Genomic DNA, 12,255 nt, shown 5'->3' with positions numbered 1-12,255 from the left:
AAAAGCAAATACCATGATTTGAAAATGGTCAAAAGAGCTCAATAGCTATTTCTCAAAAAGACATACGAACGGCCAACAGGTATATGAAAAAAGGCTCAACATCACTACTGATTAGGAAAATGCAAATCAAAACCACAATGAGCTATCATCTTACCCCAATTAGAATGGCTATTTTGAAAAAGATAAAAAATAATGAATGCTGATGAGGAGGCAGAAAAAGGTACCTCGTTGGAGAGAATGTAAAGTAGTACCCTGTTTGGTGGGAAGGTAAAGTAGTAGAGTCTGTATGGAAAACAATATGGAGTACCCTCAAAAAAACCACAAATATAACTACCTTATAATCTTGCAATTCCACTGTTGGGTTTATATCCAAAAGAAAGGAAATCAGCATATCAAAGAGATATCTGCATTCTCATGTTTATTTCATTACTATTCACAATAGCCAAGATATAAAATCAGCTTAAGTGTCCATCAATGGATGCATGGATAAAAATGTGGTACACATACACAATAGAATATTATTCAGCCATGTACAATCATAAAATTCTACTATTTGAAGCAACATGGATGGAACTGGAGGCCATTATTTTAGGTGAAATACACCAGGCACACAATAACAAATATCACATGTTCTCACTCATATGTGGAAGCTAAAAAGTGGATCTCACAGAAGTAGAGTATAAATTCTGGTTACCAGAGGCTAGGAAGGGAAGTGGGGAGAAAACAATAAAAAGTTATTGGTTAAGTGATACAAAACACAATTAGATAGAAAAAGTAAGTTCTTGTATTTGATAGCACAGTAGGAAATTATTAACATTAATTTTTTGTATATTTCAAAATAGCTAGAAGAGATTTGTAATGTTCCCAACACGAAAAAAAGATAGATGTTTGAAGGGACAAATATACAAATTACTCTAATGTGAACATTACATATTGTATACAACTATCAAAATATCCCATATACCTCCAAAATATGTAAACTGTTACATGCCAATAAAAATTTTTAAAAATATAAGGCTCACATACTATAAGAGATTGCAAATGATGGTCACAGATATGTTTTAATTGTCTTAAAATACAAAATTGTAATTAAAATTTTGACAAAGTTATCAACACATAAACTTTGGAATTTTATATAAATATTTGGTTTTATGATTTCTACTAAAAAAGTAGAAATTGCTTATTGGGGTTAACATGTAGTGCATGCTAGGCACTGTTGTAATTGTTTATGATAGTTTTATGTCAACTCGCCTTGAGCACCGGCTATCCAGATATCTAGTTAAACATTATTTTTTAGTGTGTCTGTGAGGTTGTTTCCAGAAGAGATTAGCATTTGAATCTGTAGACTGAGGAAAGCATATTGGCCACTGCAATATGGGAGGGCATCATCCAACCCATTCAGAGACTGAACAGAAAAGACACACACACACAAAAAAAAAAAAAAGGTGGAAGAAGGGAGGAGTCAGATTCTGTCTGTCTTATTGTTTGAACTGGGTCATTGATCATCTCTTGCCCTTAGAGGTTCCTTTCTCAGGCCTTCAGATGAAGACTAGAATCTACACCATCAACTATCCCCAGATCTCAGGCCCTCAAAATCAACCAGTGACCTTCCTGGGTCTCCAGCTGGCAGATGGCAGATCATAAGACTTCTCAGCCTTGATCCTTGTGGGAGCCAATACCTTACAACAAATCTATTTATATATGCATCCTATTGGTTGTGTTTCTTTGGAGAAACCTTACTAATACACTGTAATTATTACATAATTATTACTGCATTTACTTATTAAACATCTCCATGATGAATTACGAGAACTGTAGCACAAAAGGGTTAAGGGCTTTTCTAAAGTCTTCTATCTAGCAACTTTGGCGGTTATTCAGACTCAAATAATGTAATTTCGTGGTTCAGGCCTTTATCACTATCTTTTCTGAACCAGCATTCCCGAGAGGCTACAACACCTAGAGCTCAGTGCCAGCCTCCCTATTTAGCTGGAGCAAATACTCTGCAGTGTGCCAAAGATGCTTCTCTCTCTTACCTCACCTGCTTTAACCCTATTGCCTTTCACCAGAATCTGTAATCTTTGTCACACTGAAATGTCATACTTGCATCAATAACCATTTGAATGTCCATTTACATATAATCACTCAATTGGTCGTAAATTTGTTAAAAGGTGAGTAAAATATAATCCTTGTTTATTCGTGAGTACAGTCATACTAAATATAGCTTATATAGAGTAGAAATTATTCATCAAAAGAGTAGTACAAACCAAATGAGACATTGTAGTAAATTTCAGAGTTCAACAGAAAGAAAAAATTTATAAGTATCCACCACCCATGGGGACAGGAGATTTCTTTGTTCACTGCTACATCCCAGTGTCTCCGCAGTGTGTTACTGGAGCTCCATACATATTTTGGAATGAATATATGAATGACTAAGTCTTAACTCCTCCCTGATTCAGTTTAATTTCTGATTTCTCTTTAGCATTTTTCTACTCTCATTTCATATATTTAGTGGGAAGGCACATAGGAAGCATTATATCCAACCAAAAAATCAGATAAACTCTAATGGAAGTTCAAGAGAAAAAGGGATTATATGCGGTTGAGGGGAACTAGAGGTTTCATGGAAGAAGCAGGTCCAAAAGAACTGGTAAAATGTCCGTAGGCAGAGATAAATGGAAGGAGTGTCCCGGCCCCTAAGAGTGAGTCAGACCAAACTATTTGTACTATATGCCATGGAGTTTGGCAGCTGCTGAGGGTTTTGAGCAGGTGGATGTTGATTTTCTTTTGACATTTACTTGGCTTAAGAACATAACCAAGAATGAATCTATGCTATAAAAAATTAATAACTGAAGCAAAAGTGAAATTCTGGCTTGGATTTGTTTACAGGAGGATCTTGGGCAGTATCCGGGGCTTTCAACCTCATGCAACCCGACAGTTTTGTCAGATTCATCTCTTTCTCCAAAAAGTTATTCAGAAAGGATATTGGGTTAAGATAAAACTTAGGATCCTAGAATTCAGTATCAATTAGTTACCAATGATGTGACCTTGGGCAAGTCACTTACTCAACTGGAACATCTTCATCTGTTAAAATTTTAATAATTTCATATTTTCCTTATAACTTGGAATTATTTAATGAGTGAACATACTGCAGGAATTCTTTGGAAGTTGTAAAGTGCTCTATTCTGCCCTTCTCTGCCGTCCCCAGCCTGCTTCAGCAGCATAATAACATGTGCAAAACATATAAAAATGTAGTGGTGGAAAGTTGTATTTTATTACCTGCATTTTTGGTTGTTAATATGTGCAATGATTATTGGTGAGAAAAAATGCTCCTGGCCACCTGGGATCCAAAGTGACATTGTGCTTTTGTATTCCTCTGCTTTTGGAAGAGTGTATCCTTTTCAATTTGTTGAGAAAGTCATTAACTAAGATAAAAATTTCAAAGCCATGAAATCCTTTTTTCCTAGAGAAATAAAAATGAATGACAAATATAGTAGCCCAACAGTTGGTCTAAACAGTGAGATACTACTTACGAAAGTGAGAAATTTGAAGATGATCTAGAAATTTTACAGGCTAGAATTTTAAGTTACTAAAGAACAATTGTGGGAAATTGAGTTAATTTGTAGCATCTTAAACTTCTATTCTTTGATTTTTAAGGGACTCTGAGAATTTCCACACCCTCAATAGAGAAACATTGAGATTAACTGAGAGTATAAATTAGTTCTGACCCCAAGAAAAACCCATAAGTAAGCTGATTTTGTTTGTTTTATGATTACTTCCTTTACTCCCAAACCCACTGTGAAACTTCTTCCATTGTCATTCCTTTTTAGACACTTATTTTCTTTCTTCCCCATACCCTCCCAAAATTAATATATTCATTGCATATTTTGCAGTCATCTACACACCAGATAACCCCTTCCACGATGCCAGATATTCCATTTCCATCTCAAATATACTCTAGATATCAATATCTACCTGTGCTGCTTCTAACCCCTCTGGAACGTCCCTTCTACTCTTGTAATGATAGTTGATTGAAGTGTCCCTCATTCTAATAAATACATTTGTGTTTTAATTGGGCCCTCTGAAAACATAAATTTAATATGGTGGCATTTCAAGTAATGAGAATGTTAACTGTAGAAGTCAAATAAAAGAGATTTTGGGCTGATTGCGGTGGCTCATGCCTGTAATCCCAGCACTTTGGGAGGCCAAGGAGGGTGGATCACTTGAGGTCAGGAGTTTGAGACAAGCCTGGCCGACATGGTGAAACATCATCTCTACTAAAAATACAAAAACATTAGCTGGGCATGGCGGCACACGCCAGTAATCCCAGCTACTCGGGAGGCTGAGGCAGGAGCATTGCTTGAACCTGGGAGGCAGAGTTTGCAGTGAGCAGAGATTGTGCCACTCATTCCACATTCCAGCCTGTGTGACAGAGCCAGACTCTGTCTCAAAAAAAAAAAAAAAAAAAAATTTGCCATAAGGTTTGCAAAAGTGTTTCTTATAACCACAACTATTAAGGCTAAACTAGATGATATCTGACAAAACAATTTCAATATTGTTTCCTTAGAATCAGTATTAAAGGTCTCTAAACAATTTAAGGAAGAGCCAAAAGTTTACACACTTCTAGGGTCCAATCTGTAACAGGATAATGTGAAATGGTAGAGCATTATACAATAAGAAATGTTGTAAACTGGGGTAAACTAGAGCATGCATGCATAGCAAAAAGGAATAATGCATCAAAAATATTACACCAGAGGAGGCAGAGCAAGATGGAAAAATAGAAGCTTCCACCGATCTTCCCCCACAGAAACACCAAATCTAACAACTGGCTACACACAAAAAAAGCACCTTCATAAGAACCCAAAATCAGGTGAGTGATTACAGAACTTGATTTTAACTTCATATCATTGAAAGAGGCACTTACGAGTGTAAAATGACAGTCATGAATTGCCAGTATCACCCCTCCCTGATCCTCCAGCAGTGGCTGCATGGCACAGAGAATCCACGGCCTTGGGGTAGGGAAAGCAGTGATTGTGGGACTTTGTATTGAAATTTAGTGCTGTCCTGTCACAGCAGAAAGCAAGGAGAGGCAGAACTTAGCTGATACCAACAGAGAGGGGATTTAGACCACCCCTAGCCAGAAGGAAATCATCCATTCCAGCAGATGGAACTTGAGTTTCAGCAAGCCTTGTCGCCACAGGGTAAAGTGCTCTGGGGTTTGAAATAGACTTGAAAGGCAATTTAGTCCACAAAGACTGCAACTCCTAGACAAGTTCTAGTGCCATGCTGGGCTCAGAGCTAGTGAACTTAGGGGCCATGTGACCTAGTAAGACACCAGCCGGGGCAGCTAGAGGAATACTTGTACCACCCATCCCCTAAACCCAGGAAGCACAGCTCACAGCTCTGAAAGAGACTCCTTCCTTCCACTTGAGGAGAGGAGAGGGAAGAGTTAAGAGGACTTTGTCTTACAATGTGAATAGAAACTTAGCCACAGTAGAACAGGGCACTGGGCAGAGTCCTGAGGCACCCGTTCCAGTCCCCAGCACCCAGAAGACATTTCTAGACCTACCTTGGTCCAGAAGAGAACCTGCTGATTTAAAAAGAATGACCCAGTCCTGGCAGGATTCATCATCTACTGACTAAAGAGCCCTTGGTCTCTGAATAATCAGCAGTGGTTACTAGGTAGTACATGCTATGGGCCTTGGGTAAGATTCTGAGACATGCTAGTTCAGGTGTGACCCAGCACATTCCCAGCTGTGGTAGCTATAGGGAGAGACACATTCTGTTTGAGAAAAGCAAAGGGAAGAGCAAAGGGACTTTGTATTGCAGTTTAGGTACCAGCTTGGCCACTATAGGGTAGAGCATCTAGTGCGCTCTGGGGATCTCTGATTCCAGGCCTTAGCTCTTGGATGGCATTTCCAGACTTGCCCTGGGCCAGATGGGTGCCCACTGCCCTTAAGTATGGGTCCAGGCCAGGCAGCATTCACCACAAGCTGACTAAGGAGCCCTTGGGTGCTGAGTAGATATTGGAGGTTACTTGGCTGTACTCCTTTCAGGCCTTTGGTGGTGGTAGCCATAGGAAGAGATGCCTTTGCTTGTGAAAAGGGGAGAGAAGAGTAGGAAGGGCATGATCTTGTGGGTTTGGTGCTATCTCAGCTGCAGTAGAATACAGCACCAGGAAGATTCCTCAAGTTTCCAACTCCAGGCCCTGGCTCCTGGACAGCATCTCTGGACCTGCCTTGGGCAACTAAGAACTCACTGCTCTCAAAGAAAGGACACAAGCCTGGTTGTTATCACCACTTGCTGACTGTAGAGCCCTAGGGCCTTGAGTGAACATAGGTGGTAGCCAGGTAGTAGTTATAATGGGCCTTGGGCAAAACCCAGACCCAGTGCTATGCTGGCTTTAGGTCTGATGCAGTACAGTCTCAGTTGTGGTGGCCATGGGAGTGCTCATGTCAACCCTCCCCCAGATACAGGTAGCTCAGCACAAAAAGAGAGAGTTCATTTATTTTTGAGAAATTAAGGGAAGGGAACAAGAGTTTCTGCCTGGTAATCCAGAGAATTCTTCCAGATCTTATCTAGGATCACACCGGCAGTACATCTGCGAGTCTGCAAGAGCCACAGTGTTACTGGACAAGGGGCGCTCTCTAATGAAGATATGGCTGCAGTAACCAAACACAGATCACAACATCCAAGCCCCTTCTAATACCTTGAAAGTACTCCCAAGAAAGAATGACACAGACAAGCCCAGACTGTGAAGACTAGAACAAATACTTAACTTTTCAATGCTCACACACTGATGAGCATCCACAAGCATCAAGATCATCTAGGTATAACATGACTTTATCAGAAAAACTAAATAAGCCACCAGGAGCCAATCCCAGAATGACAGAGATATGTGACCTTTCAGACATAAAATTCAAAAATAGCTGTTTGGATGAAACTCAGCAAAACGAAAGAGAAGGAATTTAGAATCTTATCAGATAAATTTAATAAAGAGATTGAAATAGTTAAAAAGAATCAAGCAGAAATTCTGGAGTTGAATAATGCAATTGACATATTGAAGAATGCATTGGAGTCTTTTAATAACAGAATTAATCAAGCAGAAGAAAGAATTAGTAAGCTCATAGACAGGCTATTTGAAAATATAGTCAATGGAGACAAAAAATAAAAAAGAATGACACACAACTACAAAATCTAATAAATAGCCTCAAGTGGGCAAATTGAAGAGTTATTAGCCCTAAAGAAGAGTTAGAGAGAGAGATAGGAGTAGAAAGTTTATATAAAGGGGTAATAAAAGAGAACTTCCCAAACCTAGAGAAAGATAGAGCAGATTTAACCAAAGAATACGGCTCAAAACATTTAATAATCAAATTCCCAAAGGTCAAGGATAAAGAAAGGACCCTAAAAGCAGCAAGAGAAAAGAACCACATAACATATAATGGAGGTCCAATACCTCTGGCAGCAGGCTTTTCAATGGAAAACTTGCAGGCCATGATACAGTAACATGCCATACTTAAAGTGTGGAAGAAAAAAATACTTTTATTCCAGAACAGAATACCTGAAGAAAATATCCTTCAACCATGAAAGAGAAATAAAAACTTTCTCAGACAAACAAAAGCTGAGGGATCTCATCAACACCAGACCTGTCTATAAGAAATGCTAAAGAGAGTTCTTTAAGCTGAAAGAAATGGATGCTAACAAGCAATAAGAAATTTTCTGAAGGTATAAAACTCACTGGTGGCCAGGCTCTGTGGCTCATATCTGTAAGCCCACCATTTGGGAGACCAAGACAGGAGGGTTCCTTGAGTCCAGGACTTCCAGAACAGCTGGGCAACATGGAAAAACCTACTCTCCACAAAAATTAAAAAATCAGGTGGGTTACGTAATGCATGCCTGTAGTCACAGCTATATAAGAGACTGAAGCAGGAGAATCTCCTGAGTTCAGGGCATTGGCCTGAGTAATAGAGCAAGATCATGTCTTAAAAAAATAAAAATAAAAAAGAATAAAACTCACTGGTAATAGTAAGTACACAGAAAAAAACAGACAATTATAACACTGTAATTATGGTGTCTAACTGCTCACTTGTTAAGCAGAAAGACTAAAAGATGAACTGATCAAAAATAATAACTGTAACAACTTTTTAAGACATAGTACAATAAGATATAAATAGAAGCAAAAGTTAAAAAGCAAGGGGACAATGTTAAAATGTAGAGTTTTTATTTGTTTTCTCTTTGCTTATTTGTCAGTTTGTTTATACAATCGGTGTTAACTTGTTATCAGTTAAAATAGTGGATTACAAGATATTATTTACAAACTCCATAGTAACCTCAAATCAAAAAACATCCAATGAATACACACACAAAAATAAAAAGCAAGAAATGAAAACATACAACTAGAGAAAATTATCTTCACTAAAAGAAAGACAAGAGGGCAGAAAAGAAAGAAGAGAGGATCACAAAACAACCAAAAGGCAAATAACAAAATAACAGAAATAAATTCTTACTTATCAATAATAACATTGGATATAAATGGACTAAATTCTCCAATCAAAAGACTCAGAGTGGCTGACTGGATTTAAAAAAAAAAAAAAAATACCCAATAATGTTGCCTATAAGAAACACACTTCAACTATGAAGACACAGACTTAAAATAAAGGGATGGAAAAAGATGTTCCCTGCAAATGGAAATTTAAAATCACAGCAGGAGTAGTTATACTTATATCAGACAAAATAGATTTCAAGATAAAATTATAAAAAAGACAACAAAGGTCAGTATATAATAATAAAGGGGTCAATTCAGCAAGAAGGCCTAACAATTTTAAATATATATGCACCCAACACTGGAGCACCCAGATATATAAAGCAAATATTATTAGAGTTAAACAGAGTTAGATAGACCCTAATACAATAATAGCTGGAGACTTCAACACCCCACTTTTTTGGGGGGGCAGATTATCCAGAAAAAAAATTCCACAAAGAAATATCAGGCTTAATCTGCACTATAGACCAAATGGGCCTTATAAATATTTATAAAACATTTCATCAAATGACTGCAGAGTACACATTCTCCTCAGCACATGGATTATTCTCAAAGATAACCATATGTTAAGTCACAAAACAAGTCTTAAAATATTCAAAAAACTGACATAATATCAGGTATCTTTTCTGACCACAATGTAATAAAGCTAGACATCAATAGCAAGAAAAATTTTGGAAACTATAAAAATACATGGAAATTAAACAATATATATAAAATCACTAGTGAGCCAATGAAGAAATTATGAAGGGAATTTTAAAAATTCTTCAAAAATGATAATGGAGGCTGGGCGTGGTGGCTCATGCCTGTAATGCCAGCTCTTTGGAAGGCCGAGGTGGGCAGATCACCTGAGGTTGGGAGTTCAAGACCAACCTAACATGGAGAAACCCCGTGTTTACTAAAAATACAAAAACCTTAGCTGGGCATGGTGGCCCGTGCTTGTAATCCCAGCTACTCAGGAGGCTGAGGCAGGAGAATCACTTGAACCTGGGAGGCAGAGATTGCAGTGAGTGGAGATTGCACCATTGCACTCCAGCCTGGGCAACAAGAACGAAACTCCATCTCAAAAAAAAAAAAAAAAAAAAGATAATGGAAACACAATGTACCAAAATTTATGGGTTATAGCAAAAACAGTACTAAGAAGGCAGTTTATAGCTATAAGTACCTACATCCAAAAAGTAGAAACATTTCAAATAAACAACAGAGCAGAAATAAATAAAATTGAAATGAAGAAAACAATACAAAAGGTCAATGAAAAAATTGCTTTTTTGAAAAAATAAACAAAATAAACAAACCTTCACCTAGACTAAGAAAGAAAGAGAGAAGATCCAAATAAAATCAGAAATAACAAAGCAGACATTTCAACTGATACTGCAGAAATTCAAAGAATCATTAGAGACTACTATGAACAATTATATGGCAATAAATTGGAAAACCTAGAATAAATGGAAATGTCCCTAGACACATGTAACCTACCAAGATTGAACCATGAAGAAACCCAAAACCCAAATAGAACAATAACAAGTAATGAGAGTGAATCTGTAATAAAAATTCTCCCAGTGAAGAAAAGCCCAGGACCTGATGACCTCACTGCTGAATGTAATCAACCACTTAAAAAGGAACTAATACTATTCTACTCAAACTATTCCAAAAAATAGAGGAAGAGAAAACACTTCCCAAATGATTTTATGAAGCTGGTTTAACCTTGATACCAAAACCAGACAAAGAAACCTAAAAAAAAAAAAAAAAAAAAAAAAAATCCCTGATTAACATTGATGCAACAATCCTCAACAAAATCTTAGCAAACTGAATTCAGCAACACATTAAAAATATCATTCATCATGACCCAGTGGGATTCATCCCAGAGATTCAAAGATGGTTCAACATAGGCACATCAATGAATGTGATACATCATATCAACAGAATAAAGGACAAAAACCATGTGATTATTTCAATTGATACTGAAAAAGGATTTGATAAAATTCACCATCCTTTCATGATAAAAATTCTCAAAAAACTGCGAATGGAAGAGACACACTTCAACACAATAAAAACCATATATGACAGACCCACAGTATCACATTAAATGGGGAAAAACTGAAAATCTTTCTTCTAAGGTCTGGAACATGACTAGGATGATCACTTTAACCACTGTTATTCAACATAGGACTGGAAGTCCCAGTTAGAGCAATCAGACAAGAGAAAGAAATAAAAGGCACCCACACTGGAAAGGAAGAGGCCAAATTATCCTTGTTTGCAGATTATATAATCTTATATTTGGAAATTCTAAAGACTCTACCAAAAAACTGTTAGGATTGATAAACAAATTGAGTAAAGTTGTAGGATACAAAAATCAAGACACAAAAATTATAGCGTTTCTATATGTCAGCAGTGAAAAATCTGAAAAAAAATTCGGGAAAATAATCCCATTTATTATAGCTACAATTAAAGTGAAATAGCTAGGAATTAACAAAAGTTAAAAATCTCTACAATGAAAATTATAAAACATTGATGCAATAAACTGAAGATGACACACACACAAAAATGGAAAGATGTTCCATGTTCATGGATTGGAAGAATTCTGTAAAATGTCCACACTACCTAAAGCAATTTACAGATTCAATGCAGTCCCTACCAAAACACCAATGACATTCTTCACAGATATAGAAAAAACAATTCTTAAATTTCGATGGAACCATGAAAAGCCCAGAATATCCAAAGCTATCCTGATCAAAAAGAATAAAACTGGAGGAGTCACATTATTTGGGTATTTTCACCAGAGAGATTAAAACTGTAAGAAAAAAATCCAATGGAAAATACCATAATAAAGGTGGAGAATGTCTTTGACAGTCTTATAGGTTTGAGACTGTGGAAGAAAAAAATAGAACTTGAAGATAGAACAATAGAAGCTACCTAAACTAAGATACAAAGAAAAATAGAGAGTGAAAAAACAAAAACAAAAACAAAAAAACCCAGCATAACAGAGTATTAAAGAGCTGTGGAACAAGGTCAAGTGGTTTAACATATGCATGATTAAAATCCCAGAAGTATAGGAAAGAAAGGTTAGGGAAGAAAAAATATTTGAAATAGTCATGGCCAGTAATTTTTTAAACTGATGACAGAATCTCTCCTCATCCTGACAAACCCTCACACAAATCCAAGAAATTCAAGTTTACCAAGGAAGATAAATACCCCAAAGAACACCTAGTATATTATAATTAAACTGCAGGGGAAAATCTTGAATCCAGCTAGAAAGCAAAGACACATTACATATAGATAAGAATTACAGTAGACTTCATGTCAGAAACCTTACAAGCTAAGAAAATGGAGTTACAATATTTAAAGTGTTGAAAAGAAAAAAAAAAAAGTCAAACCAGATTTACAAACCCAGAGAAAATATCTTTCAAAATGAAAGAAAAATACAGAATTTCTCAGCCAAATAAAATAGAAGGAATTCATTGCCAGCACACCAACTCTACAGGAAATGTCAAAGAAAATTTCTCAAACAAGGAATATGACATCAGACAGAAATTTGGATCTACACACAAAACTACAGAGTCCTGAAAATAAAATAAAGGAAGGTAAAATAATTTTCTCATTTCAAATTGTTCAAAAATTACTGAATTTTTAAAGGTAAAAAATAGTAGTAATATATTGTGTGTTTATAGAAAATGGAAAAGTGATAATGAATGAGTGAGAAGAAAATTAGGAATATATTGCTG

The sequence above is a fragment of the Trachypithecus francoisi genome, unplaced genomic scaffold, assembly GCF_009764315.1.
Source record: "Trachypithecus francoisi isolate TF-2019V2 unplaced genomic scaffold, Tfra_2.0 Lachesis_group2, whole genome shotgun sequence".
Taxonomy (NCBI): Eukaryota; Metazoa; Chordata; class Mammalia; order Primates; family Cercopithecidae; genus Trachypithecus; species Trachypithecus francoisi.
The sequence above is the reverse complement of the archived record's forward strand: the minus strand, read 5'-3'. Positions refer to the sequence as shown.